The sequence below is a fragment of the Agrilus planipennis genome, unplaced genomic scaffold, assembly GCF_000699045.2.
Source record: "Agrilus planipennis isolate EAB-ADULT unplaced genomic scaffold, Apla_2.0 scaffold29, whole genome shotgun sequence".
Taxonomy (NCBI): Eukaryota; Metazoa; Arthropoda; class Insecta; order Coleoptera; family Buprestidae; genus Agrilus; species Agrilus planipennis.
The window spans coordinates 437,736-452,174 of NW_020442462.1; the positions used below are offsets into that span (position 1 = coordinate 437,736).

The 14,439-nt window shown below is 36.3% G+C and overlaps 1 protein-coding gene across 1 annotated transcript in view; it reads right to left on the reverse strand.

The window, feature by feature from the left end:
- LOC108744433 (paired box protein Pax-6-like) overlaps positions 1 to 13,753 on the reverse strand; it is a 91,008-nt gene extending 77,255 nt beyond the window's left edge. The window contains exon 1 of the mRNA XM_018480188.1: positions 13,288 to 13,753. The gene's annotated coding sequence lies outside the window, so the exon portion shown is untranslated. The remainder of the gene's footprint in view (positions 1 to 13,287) is intronic.
- Positions 13,754 to 14,439: the final 686 nt, after the last annotated feature.

Genomic DNA, 14,439 nt, shown 5'->3' on the forward strand with positions numbered 1-14,439 from the left:
AGTGAAAAAGATGAGGCGGACGAAATAAAAACAGAAGAGAGTGAATGTGTTGAGTATTACCAGTAAAAAAACACATTCTGATAATAGCCAAGAATAATAAAATGTATTGAATAAAACCATATGTACCGTTGTACAGAAGGCAGATCTGGAACTAATTTTTAAACTATATTTTAATCGTTGCAGTCCACCGCTACCATCTTGTGAACCTTCTTATTAGTCAAAACATCCGGTACACGAGCAAAAAGCGATAACACGATATAGGTACCTAACAAGAATAGAAATACATATTATTAATATTAATTTTTCTTTCTTTAATTAACTTTAACAGAAATATTATCTGTAAAGCATTATTGTTCCAGCGTTTGCCTGGGTGATCAAAAGAAACCATAGAAAAACTTGGACAAGGACAGACGCACCCGGAATCGAACTGGTGTTCATCCGAATTCTAACCCGACTAGAATTTATAAGGGGCATGACCCATGTATCGTTCGGGCTGGTGATACTAAAGTGAGGATTGCCTAATGGGTTTTTCATATGGGACTTAAGGGGCAAACGATCACATGTATAAACTTAAATCATATAAATCTACCTTATGGGGGTTCGATGAGGCAAATCTGTTTGAAAATACTATCGGTAAAATGAAAAACTTATAAGAACCGGTAACCTTGCTGAATTATGTCGTCGTTTCAATAAAATCTTTTACATTTGCAACTAACGAACAAGTGCACTTCTTCTTTTTGGACAACCTCATGGGGCCCACAAGAAGCAGTGTGGCTACCCACTTAGGAACCCTACCTGCACCCCTTCAAAATTCTAGTCGAGAATAAGCAATGGTCTAAACCACTAGGCCATGGCGATCGGTATGGTATAGGAAAATTCGAACAAATACCTTTAGCCAACTTTTCAAGTCCAATAAATGGAATTTAAAGCTTTTAGGCTGTTATACGCTTTGTTCAAAAGATTTGAAGAGTTTCAGTTCTTATCTTCGGTAAATGTATTGCTGTATGTATGTATGTATATAGTATGTATTTATTGTTAATATATTTATCAACTTTTTAAAGTTATTACATAATTTTTGTTTTACTTAAAAGGAAAAGTGAGAATCTTGTTAGCACTACAGGTACATGCACACAACAGGTAAACGAACGATTAATTCTTGTCACCCGGAAACAGTAGGTTTCACGCGCTTTCATTAGCTGTTGACCTCGTCGGCAGTTTGTAGATAGTTTTGACTTTTTTCTTTGACCGTTGATTTGTTTGCGGCACGTGAACATCATCCCGGTAAGTATCTGTTTGCGAAGGAACGCGCAGTGGTTGCCGCGTGGTCTACCAAGGTATACCGTTCCGATTGTCGATTGTTTGGATGTCTGATTGTCCACACCAATCGGACGCAATCAGCGGTACATCAGAACAATAGGCAGTCGCTGGACGTTTCGAATTTGTCTTCATTTACGTGTGCCACCCGATATGAACAATGGAACAGCTTGTCACGGTGATGCGGTCGATCCGTTGCATAGCTGCCTCTTCCGTAGCTCGATCCGCTCGTGTTATCGCGCCTGGCCATCTATCGGCCGGTTGCTGAACTTTTTTTAAGACTCACTATACATATGTACACTTACTCCTTTGATGAAGTGTAGTATCATGATAAAATAAGTGCGTGACGCGTTATTATACAGAATGAATTTTTGTGAACATTTTGAATTATAGAGGAAAACATCGAAAGGATTATTAAAAGGCAGAGATTTAATTTCTGGTTCTGAAAAATTATCTAATCTTGGATATTTCTTTTTATTCAATGTTTTCCAATTTTTAAGACTTCTTTTGTATCCAAGATTTACTCATTCACTATCATTTTCATCAGGTGATAAGCAAAGCAAAAACCTGACTGTCCTAGTCTTGGTATTGGTCTTGCTTATTCGATCTTGGTCTTGCTCAAATACTTTTAGTTTTGGTCTTGGTCTTACTGATATAGTCTCGATCATGATCTTGGCCTTCGTCTTACTGGTATGAAGATAGTCTTGGTTGCGAAAGTGCTAGACCAAGACCAACTTTGCTTATCACTATTTTCATCATAAAAACTCAAAACAAAGAACCAAGAAAGGGGATAAAGCAGCACCTTTTCATAAATATTGTCATCTATAGAATTTATATTGAAATTATTTGTAGAGGAACTATACATATACACATAAGTTCAGATTAAATAAACAATCCTCAAATAAATATTGATAGGCAACATACTTAAGTAAGGAACATATTTTTTATTTGATACTTTTATGCAAATATGTTATTTGAAATAATTAAATTTACTACTGTTTTTCCTATGTTTAGGTTAATTATTAACAATTGCTTGGCAATATTTAAAAGAGATATTTAATTGAATAAAGTAATTTTATCTTAGAAATAGATTTTTTTCCCTCTCAGTAGGTATGAAGGTGTAATGTGTTTCAGAACCGTTTTTGATTCCTGCACAGAAATGATTTATTGGGTAAAAAGAAATGTGAATGAAATTGAGGGTTTCAGAGAAACTATTTCTGCTGTTTTTTAATTTTATTTTTTTATTACAGGTATGTACCCTTTTTAACCATTGATGAGTATATATCTACAGGTAAGCCAGTTTAAACGAAAAAAAAATTGTAAAATGGAGCTAAAACCAGACATTATTGTCTACTTTTACGAAGACAGTACTAACTCAATTTTTTTTTATTAATAACTAATTTTTTTTAAGTACCTAAACATCTACCTATAGTAATTAAGTATCTACTATACTTTTATACTTACAGAATAACATAACATCTAATTGCAACATATTTTAATCGTTGCAGTCCACCGCTACCATCTTGTGAACCTTCTTATTAGTCAAAACATCCGGTACACGAGCAAAAAGCGATAACACGATATAGGTACCTAACAAGAATAGAAATACATATTATTAATATTAATTTTTCTTTCTTTAATTAACTTTAACAGAAATATTATCTGTAAAGCATTATTGTTCCAGCGTTTGCCTGGGTGATCAAAAGAAACCATAGAAAAACTTGGACAAGGACAGACGCACCCGGAATCGAACTGGTGTTCATCNTTTTAATAAATACGTAGGTAGTAAGTAATTATTAAGAATTGGCAAAATTGAGGCTGTACACCGTACAAGTCACTGCTTAATTATGTATATTAAAACAAAATACCACAATAAATATTATACTGTTATAAACGTATGTCTGTGGCGGCAAATCGATAGCGCGGCATCTTTTTACCCTAACGCGAAGATTCCGGAAGTAAATTAATTCGACGATCTTTTTCTTCTAGAAAACGTTGATGATTGACAATTACTTGCTTTTAGTCCAAAATAAAAATAAATTTTATGCTTCACGTCATTGGCAGGTCTTGTATGCCGAATTTTTTCAAAAAATAAAAGCAGCATTAGCCTGCTACAAATGATAAAATATTAGGTACAGTGAGCTTTAATGAATATAAAAAATTCTTTCTTTTTCCAATTATTAGCAACTACTAGCTAATTAACTAGCTAACTTCTGTTTAAATTCCATCTAACAAGCTCAATTAGTTATCGGTCAATGGATTATACTTTAATGAAATAAAATATTCACTTTTTATCTTTGTCTATTTATATGTTATATGTTAGATATTTTTTAAACAAACATGAAGACAAGTAAAAAGAAAATGTCCTTCACCAAATTGACCTCACACACTTATTAGTTGGACGAAATTCGCCTTACCTACACACTAAATATGAGTAAATATTCATCGCATTTGATTTGAACATTTATTTGGTCGTTTACGGAAATCGTCCCGTCGCAGTTTATGTAAGAGCCGTCACAGAAGGCTGTGTCGTCGTCAGTCGTCGTAACTAGAGAGACGCGGGCGGCTTGATACGACGTCGCGTCGGTGGCTAACGGCATCGGTGCCGTCGTAGTCACTTCCTTTCATCCCATTGCCGGCACCGCCACCAGGGGCGAACAGGGTTGGTTAGATGGAGCAAAAGAGTTTTCGAGATTGTTGGCTTTGAGCCAGAAACGCGAACGGCCACTTGTGCGTAATTACAAACGAACGCCGAATGGAAATATTTTTATGGCGGTTTTAAAGTTAATGATGTAGCCATAGAAAATGAAGATCAAAGGTGTAAAAATAATGCGGATCTCCTTCTACGCAAACGGGCACGCTGTTAATTCAAAGCGGTCCCTTCGGCTTGTACCCCCGTACACACATATCCTTTCACCTGAAAGAGAACCGGAGGAACGTGGTCGCACAGTGGTTGCAACTATGTTAGAGCAAGAAAAGGCTTCATTGGTAGCATTATACCTTTCCATTAACGAAAAATATTCCGTTTTTTTCGTCGTTTTATTGTGGAAAACCGTCAGTATGCATTATAATAGATTTACTAAAACGAATCTAGACCACTTCTCTCTTGAAGGTGACCGTTTAGTTATTATACTTCGTTTACTTTCTGTTGCGATGTGACCTTCAGTTTGACCGGCGCAAAGTAGAAAAGAACAGCACTAGGCCAGAAAAGGAAGGATACAACTCTCGGCCAAACTCTTAACCGGTGAGGAGCGTATAATCCGTACAGTACTGCATAGAAAAATTGACCGTTTTATCGACTACAATTGCATTGCTCAAAAGTGCTGTTATTGGTACCATTTACTACTGAAAATATCAACGAGATGTTTATTTGTATTTGAAGACATACTAAAGGTTTTAAAGCTTGTTTTCGACACGCACTACTATTCATGATTAAACAAAACTTTTGGCAGGTACTGTATGAAAAAGTATGTTTAATGAACAAGAGTCGAGAGGTTAATGAGCTTTTTTCTCCCTACCTACGATTTTGCCAGCGCGCATCCAAGACTTTGGAAGGGGCACATCGCTAGAGAAAGTAAATGAAGTATAGTTATTAGAGTTCAACATTTCGTCGTTAGTTACAGCAGGCATCTAGAGAGGGTATACGCTATACCCCCCTCTAGATGCCTGCACCTAGACCTATACCTATGTCTGTAAATGTTTGAACACTTGTCCATATTTATATAGAAAACCGTCCCGTATCCTCAGTTTGGTTACTACTGGATGCAACAACAAAAAAAAGTATGTCTGAATATTTTTTTAGTGTTTCACAGCGAGATAATTAAAGCAGTGTCCTTACATGAGTAAAAGTACACAAAAATTAGACATTCAAATACACAGGCAGTGTATCGTCATTCTAATGGGTATTTGCGGTTGTTGATGAAGTTTTTCAAATATTAGACAAGGCCTTACTAAGGTATTTTAATTTGACTAACTAAATTGGCGACGAAGCTTATATACTGAATAGGCGCTTGTAAAGTTGCTGAATTTCGATACCTAGAAAGACAGATAAAATTCAAGATGATAGGGGCGTTAGATATGTTAAGTTTAAAAAATGGAAACGCTCATTGATGAGTGAATATACATTTCAGAATGCGTTTTCCTCACTGAAAAACATCTACTACGGGAAATTTGCGTTATGGTTCATATAAAAACGTTTATGACTATCCTGTTAGACTATAATACGTTGTGGCAATAAGGAAAATCCTAGACGCGTTCGTAACCATAGTTGATCATGGTACTATAACTGAACAGATATTTAGCAATAGAAAGAGAAATAAGGAGTTTTTCAAGTTTCGAGACAAGTTGGGGTCCATAAATCCGTATCAAAAATTACTATGCGTCTTATTCTATCATGGCTGATAATAATTAGCTGGCGATTTAGACGCGTTATAGGTTTTCTTGATTTACTCGAATTTCGCTATGTGATCTTTCTGCGTTTGCCAGAACACGGTAATAGGACCCCTCCTGAAACATGAAGGGTTAGTTGAGGATATATTTGAAGTAGAAACAGAAGTTAATAGTAACAGACGTAGACCTTAATAGATTGTTACGGAAATGCGAAGATTGGCTCAGAATAGGAGAGAGTGGAGGTGATGCGTGTTCAACTAGTCTTTGGAAGTACGATTCTAATCATGATGAGATTGATGATAAAAAATATATACAAGAATATAGCTGCTTCAGTTGGAAGTAAATCAATTCTCCCTTACGTGACCCCGCTTGTAGAAGTCTACACATGTTTTATTCTATAAGTGTTTGTCGTCATGGGGAAATTCCTAAAATTGTCTTTAAAAACACCGTATTCATAAAATGAAAAAAATTCGTAATAATTTAACGTAACAGTTCCTCAACGTCTATTTACTGGAAAATAATTTACTAATAAAATCTTAAGGTCTAATCGTAAATATTGAACTTGACCATTTAACGAAAATCATCGTTGAAGGAGCTCGTACTTAAAATTGAATTACATAGCAATTCATATGCATATTGTTAATCACTTTTGTACTTGACATCGAACAAAAGTTAGAAACTTTTGAGGTGTGTTACAGGTGCATGTTAAAAATACCGTGGGTAGAAACGGGTTAGGTACAAATGAGGAGAGATTAGAAAAAGTGGCAGAGCAGAGGGTATGAAAGTTAATAATAAGAAATTGTCGAGATAGATTAGTAGTTGGAAGCAGAAACAGAAGTTAAGAGGGGTAGAGGTTCGAGACCTTATGGTAATGGCAATTAATAATGTTTTTAACCAGTAAGGATCTACAGAAATTCCAATTTGCCACATTAATTTTGAATTAACTGAATTGTAAGGTAATTATTGATTTCGGACTACTGTGCGTTCGTTATCGTTGTAATTGCCGACAGAAGAAGAGGGCGCGGTTATCCGTGTATAGGTACTGTGCCGATTACAAAAAACATGTAACAACATTACTTTGAATGCGACCCATGCACTTGCTTTGGTGACGGCACTTGAACCAAAGTGATGACGATGACGACGCCGACGCTTACAACGTCGTCGTCGTCGTCGTATGATGGGGATCACTTTCATGTTGATTTGAAGCAACCTCAATATACAGCCACTCGAGCGGTTAAAGCCGTAATGAGATTTACAACCGAACCTTCACTTCTTCCACCTTTGATACACATGCATAAGCAGGAGAGTACAAGTTACGTAGAGAGTCAGATTGACGTTTGAATTGTTGAATTCCAAATCGTACCAAGGCAAAACTTACTTATCGAAACATTACTCATATATGTAGGTAAACGACTCTGGTGTAGTGAACTCATGTGATTAACTTATTAAGCACGAAAAGAAGGAATGTGTATTTATCTTCTTAACACTGACAATTAATAGAAAGTTAAGTTTGGTATCAAGTTACTAGGAGTAATCACTGTATTTCTGAAATTATTTGTAAGGATACGAAATAAAATAGAAATATATTAATACAAAGAGAAAACACGTCTTTGTTCGCAAGCGGTTAATTTAGAAATTCTAAAATTATTGTTAAAGGTGTATGTTTAATTGAGCACGGCTGGACGTGGACTGTGGACACGTGTTACTGCAGGCGAATGATGAGGATACCGTGGAAAGAGAAGGTTAGAAATGAGGAGGTATTAGAAGGAGTAAAAGAACAGAGGGCGCTATGGAAGTCAATAAAAAACAGGCAGTATAGGTCGATAAGACATCTCAAGGATGAAGGGCTAGTTATAGAACTATTAGAAGCAGAAACAGGAGTTGAGAGGATTAGAGGTAGATTTATTCTGGATTATTATTCACAAATAATTAAGGATGTGGATTGTTCTACTCTAAAAAAAATGCGAAGATCAGATTAGGATAGCAATAAATGGAGGTGATGATGATGATGGTGACCATCTTGGAGTACCTATTACTTACAATATGGATTGAAAACGGAACTGCTTCTTCCCCTTTCGATTTATCATAATTGAGGCTCGTGACTTATGCACTTACTCTGTTCTGATTCCTTGATACAATATGAGTCAACAGGTTAATTTACTGTATATGGCATTTAATTATTTATTTCTTCAAAAAGAAATGATCTCACCATTATTTATTTTAGTTTTCGGTTTTACTATTCCCAATATTTAATTCATCATCATAAGGTCGACAGTCCTAAGACTGGTTGGACACGCATCTCCACTTTTTTCCACCCTGAGCTAATCTCGGCATTTCCCTAAAACTGGTATTGTGAGCAATATTCTAATCTGGGTCTACCTCTATTCCTCTTAACTCCTGTTTCTGCTTCAAATATATCTCTAACTAGACCCTCATGCTTGTGAAGCTGTCCTACCAACCTATATCGTCAATTTCTTTTTGATTTCCATAATATTAGTTGAATAAAATAATTCGAAGTGGTCTGTATTCTGTCGAAACTGCCAGACGCGGATCGCGATTTCGATCTTTTTGGATCTCATCAGCGCGTCGCAGGCAGCTCCGACAGAACACAGACCAACTTATACCTGCTGTCTTAACAGCGCGTTTTAGAAAATACTATAAATGGCACGGTAAACGCCATCTGTAGTACGATGCTACATTTTAGGATTACGTATGCTCCAACAAGGTCCATTTAATTATATGGATATCTACTTGCTGATTTTTTATAATATTACTTGGTTACTATTATTATTCACAATTCAAGGACTAGGTAGTCGTTACTAAGTCTTTTAATTTTGAATGTAACTCTCATTCAACTTGATCCAATTTTTCATTATCCAAATTTATTGTTTTCACCTAACCACGTCCCTTAATGTATTAGGTAGATAGACCTTATAACAGTTAACGATGGCCCATTATACGTGAACAAGTTGTTCAGAAACCATCAGACCATTCGGTTTGTTCGTGGTCCCGGATGACCGTATCACAAAAGGAGACAAATTAGGAACCTCATCTCGTGTCAGCGTAGAATTGGCCGTCACCGTTAAAAATTAACGTGGATGCTTGTTGACACTTGGAGAAGTCCATCTGCGTCCTGTTATTAGCTGGAGTAGAATACGTACTACTTACTATATGTATAAGAAACCGCAGAACGTTCTTTCGTTTACGTTTTCAGATAGTCGGGTACCTTTCCGAAAGGCGATCTTAACAAGTGATTCGATATGGTTTTTAGAAATTTCCGTTGACATACTGACAGGCTGTAACGATACGTGTTGTTTAGTTGGCAGAGGTGACAACTGTCAGCGATAAAGAGCAGCAGGCAAAGAAGGCCGAACTTTATTATTATAACTATACTATTCGAAGGCAGGTACAATATGAATTAGCTACACACATATTTCTTTAATTCAAGAATGATTTTGATAATATTATTTAATCACGGATGCTGAATTCCTATGTACTAATAAGATTTCATGTTTCCCTAATGTGCCCAGCTGAATCCTATTGAAATTTCTGACTTGTAAATGAAATAGGTATGGCTTTGAAATGCAAAGACATAGAAGCTTTTAGCTTAAAAACTAAAATCGTATTTAAAGGAGTAACATGCATGCAAATAGTGGGGGGGGGATCTCAAAATTATGATTTTTAGGCATATTTATGTTTTGTTAGGTCTAACATATAACAATGACTTTTAGTAAAAAGCTGCGAATTATGTAGGTACTTGAACAACAAATATTCAAACTAGCTTATATCATCATTATTATTAGGTCGTCAGTCCTAAAACTGGTTGAACATGCAACTTCACTCTTTCTTGTCCTGAGCTAATCTTCGGATTTTCCTAAAACTAGTATATCCCAGATCCGTAACTATTTGTGAACACTAATCTACTACTGTAAGTCTATCTCCAATCCTCTTAACTCCTATTTCTGCTTATTTAATATGTCTCTAACTACCCTCATGCCGGAGAAGATGTCGTACCAACCTATATCGCCTATTTCTTATTAACTTCTTTGATATACTTAACCAAAATTTTGGGAAGGGGGCAGCTTGGGCCCCGAATAAAGCTAGCCTCACTGCATCGTGTGGACACCATGAGGCTGCTACACAAAAGTCATTTGATGCTTTGTGGCTCTCCTTTGGGAGAATCAATCAGATCACACCAGTTGATAATTTTCAAATATGGATAATAGTCCTAATATGGAGATAATTACAAGCTTGTCTTAGAAGACTTACCTACTATATTTTATGCTTGCCCAATTGAATCCCTTAAGAGCGACGGTGGGATTGATGCTCGCTTCTTTGTATTATTATTAGGTTTGTATCATAAGAAAAACTCTTTATCTTTTTCACTTTAGTATCATTGATATTTTTGATATCCTAATGAGGAATCTAATACAGTGAAATTTCTCTATCGGCATACCTCTTCTTTCTCTCATGAAGACCACAAGCTACATGGAGAATTCCTAAGTCTGGTCGGGTAGTGTCGATCTGTCGAATGGTAAGTTTCCATGGTCCATGAGGTAGTATCGAAATTGCTCAAATTAAATCATAAAACAGAACAGGTTTTTCGAGTTCCTTTTTAATGTAATAATTTACTAATAACTTTTATTTACAACCCTATTCTAGTTATCTTTATATTTATTTGTTTTATTAGGGTACCTTTGCCGTTGCAGAGGATGGCCTTGCTTACGAGCAAAAATGCCCTTACCATTGGGCAATTTTTCCTGATTATTTTTGAATATTGAAAAGAAACAATGGTATATTTTTATTTCATTTTTTGGTTGTATTAATACTACTACCACTGGGTGTTAATGTACATTGTTTTTTACCTATTTACTCCCGTCTTTGAACAGATGGTTAATATTTCCTCATTTACAACAACTGGACAAAAATTCACAGAATTTGGCTGACCTTTAAGGGTTGCACAGTACGCCTTAAAATCCTTGAAATTTCCTGGCAGCTCTTAAGTTTTTCTCTGACATTCCAGAAAATGATGATTGACAACCCGGAATTTTTATTTCATTTGCGATGCCAATTACAATCTTCAAAAGTACTCATATTGTATTTATATTATTAGAAGAGCATCATTGAAATTCAATTTCGAGGTACTTAATAATACCCACTTCCATGTGTGTTTCTCTTTTTGGTAATGTGGAATTGTAGAAGATATAAAATCTGTGCTTTCAGAACAACTGTACAAGTTAGCTTTTACCCGAAATCGATGAGGATGAGCTATTGTGTGCTCCCGGTCGTACATCGTTTACTGAACAATAAATCCGGTAATCTGGTAGTCTAACGGCGGCCCCTCAATTCGGCAGATAGCTCAGGGGAGATTCGCTCAGTTATTTAAGAATTAATTGTATCCACAAATCTCTTCCAGATTTGCAAAGATTCATGGCAAATGAAAAAGCTGAAGCCAACATTATGGAATCCCATCATTAATTGAATTGTTTTACAAATCATTGGTTCTTAATTATTAAAAGTAATTAATATCCTTTAGTGAGACCATAGAATTTATTGTTGATCGATTATGTTTAATTTCTCTGGATAAGTAAAGTGGGATGGATTAAAATGAAACATAAAGTGAAAATTGGATGCTTAAAACTTTTAGACATCAAAGTTATTGATTACACTCCAAATAATCGACAATTCTATTAGATATGCGATGGAATATTAGGCAGATTTCGTAACACCCGTATCATAAATAGGTACTCCACGCTCCACAAAACACATTAGGAAATTCAAAAAAAAGATGAGTGAAGTTCTTTGGCATCAATAATGTTGATCGATGAAAACTGAGAAAAACAGGGTAAACCTAACAATAATAAAATTTTGTAACCATAATACCTAATAACTCAAATATAATAATGTACCCCTATACTTGAAAATCTTAAGGATTATAGTTAAGTTTATGTAAAATTTCAAAATTGAGTAGGTTATGTAAGAGGAGTTTGTTTGTTCTGGTAAAATATTGCTTTCATTTCGCCATGCATGCACCTAATATCCAAAGATAACTGAAGGCATTTGTGCGAAGTTTCCTGTAGGTATACCACATCATATTTTTCAAGAGATAAATTCGCTTTTGATGATTGCATGAAATATGTACGCTTTTCAAATCTCGCCATTCTAAGGTAGGTAGGTATACGGCAAATATTTATAGTTCTAAAAATCGAATGAAAAGTTAAGTTTTAAATCTAACAGTCTTCCAGGTTCATAAAACCTGAGCACAGGAAGCGACGGTGATGATTTACAATACTTATAAACTGATGGCGCGACAGCATATACCTATCAACATTCTGTAATTAATGATTAGGTACCATGATATGTCTTTTCAGGGCAGGCAAATTTTTCAACTTATAAAAGATTCTTTATAATATATTACCTCAAAGGAAATTAAATATAACAAATAGTATTAGGCAATACCTATACCTTTATTGAGGTAGGTACACCCATATCCTGTGCAGAACATCATTGAAACTTATAAAAGATTTACATAAAATGTTTATTGCAATCGCAACTATGATACGTTTCTAATACCTACTAAATGAATAGAATTTCTTTTAAGTCAACCATAAATAATTAATCGTTACCTTTGGCAAAAATACTGGTATGCAAGAAAAGAAACAGGGAAAGGGCGAATATAAAGAGTAGACAACAAATTAGAAGAAGTCAGATAACTCAGGATGAAAGGAGCAGTAGAGATATAAAACAACGGATAATTAAAAAGGCACATCTATGCTTGCGAATGGTTAATTTTAAAAATTTGAAAACGATTGTTAAAGAATCTCCGTGGAGCGCCGGCGAGCTGTAAGGGTACGAAACATGGACGGTGAGCGCAGCGGTAAAGAAAAAGTTAGATGCGTTCGAAATATGGTGTTATTACAGGTGAATGGTGAAGGTACCGTGGATAGAGAACGTTAGAAATGAGGAGATATTAGAAAGAATAGAAGAGCAGAAGCCACTGTGGAAGACAATAAGAAATAGACGAGATAGGTTGGTAGGATACCTCCTCAGATATAAAGGACTCGTTAGAGGCATATTAGAAGCAGAAACATGAGTTACAAGCAGTAGGGGTAGACCTAGACTAGATTACTATTTACAAATAGTTGAGGATGTGGGATGTTCTAGTTTTAGGGAAATCGGATGAAAAAGCGGAGGTGCGTGTCCAACCAGTTTCAGGATTGACGACTTTATGATGATGGCCTTTGGCGAAGTGGTGCCTAAAAATGGTATCTCATAAATTTGATGGACATCCTTTGTAGATACCAAATGGGTACTGCCGGAAACATTTTGTCTGATACACTTACTTGAACCGAACTGGGAGTTGTCGATTTTTAAAAAATTAATCGACAAGTCCTGGTAACAAAAAGGAACGATTTATGTTACCAAGAAGTCATAACAATAAAAAAATCGAAATTTTTAATTTGTTAAGTCTCTTGTATTTTCGGTCAAAATTGGTAAATGCCCTCCTTCAAGTTCGTTGACAATTTTCGGTTTGGGGTTAATTTTGATGTAGTAAAAGGTCACCAAGCTACGCTTTCAACATACCTTAAATTTCCTGAAACATGTTTCACCTAAAGCACAAGAGTCTTAATTCCCGGAAAAGTTAAAAAAAATCCGTCGCAACGATCACTGTTCACAAAACTCACTCTAATTTTAGAAAACTGAGTAGCTACCGGGAAAGCACTCTGTTGAAAATATTTATGTCCAAAAAGTTCGATTTATTAATGGGTATTTGTCCACTCGAGCGTTGGACGAGGCGATAAAAAACGGTAACTGAAATAAGACAAAGATGAACAACAAAATACCTCTGTAAGAGCAAACAAAGTGCACACTGATTAACTTCAGGCTCGGTGGTTGTTGTTCACGCGGACGAACGCGAACACCGGCGATTCCGCCTGATTTAGCGGAAATTGCTCGTTCGCTCTTGGTCCACTGCGTGCGTTTTCGTTCGTTTGGCACGTGCTTAAGGACCGCCGATGGATGTGGGTGAGACTCTGGCTCTGTGTGCTACCATGCGAAGTGGACCAAGAACTGGCTTCTGCTCGGTGTCATTCAGCCGTACAAACTTTGCCGAAGCCAGGCCTTGATCCTCCGGGTACATGGGGGGCGGCACACCAAATAACCACGCCCCCCCGCGACACTACAACCGACTACGGGACCCGCGAAGTAGAGAGGGACGCCGAACAGTAGCGTCGGCAAAAGGTCCGGAAGGTGTGGATGTTTTGACACGATGCCTACGTCCGATGAAATTATCGCATTGTCCTCATACGCACCTATCAAGGAGAGCTTTTATAATCTTGTACATACTCGCGGGTTTTATACGATCGCTTATTTTGATTTCCCTGAAGCAAGTGAAAAGTGGTCTAAAATTAGATAACGGGCAGATACTCCGAAGGGTTATCGAAAATTCATCAGTTCTTCTAGGTCTCGACTAAAATTTGTAGGAGGCATGCCTCACATAGCGTGTAAACCTTATGTGGCAAACGATGGGCCGACAAAGAGAGATTCCTCATTAGGACCTCACGAAAGATTCGATTACTTAGGATTATCTGTTAGCGAACCATATTTCAAAATTGGTATAGGCATATGGTAATAAGATTGATTCTCCCAAAATTTTTTAAAAGCGGATAGCGATAATTTTTATTCAGAAGGGGTAGGGGTACTTATAATGATGTGCGAAAAAGATAAGGCGTTATA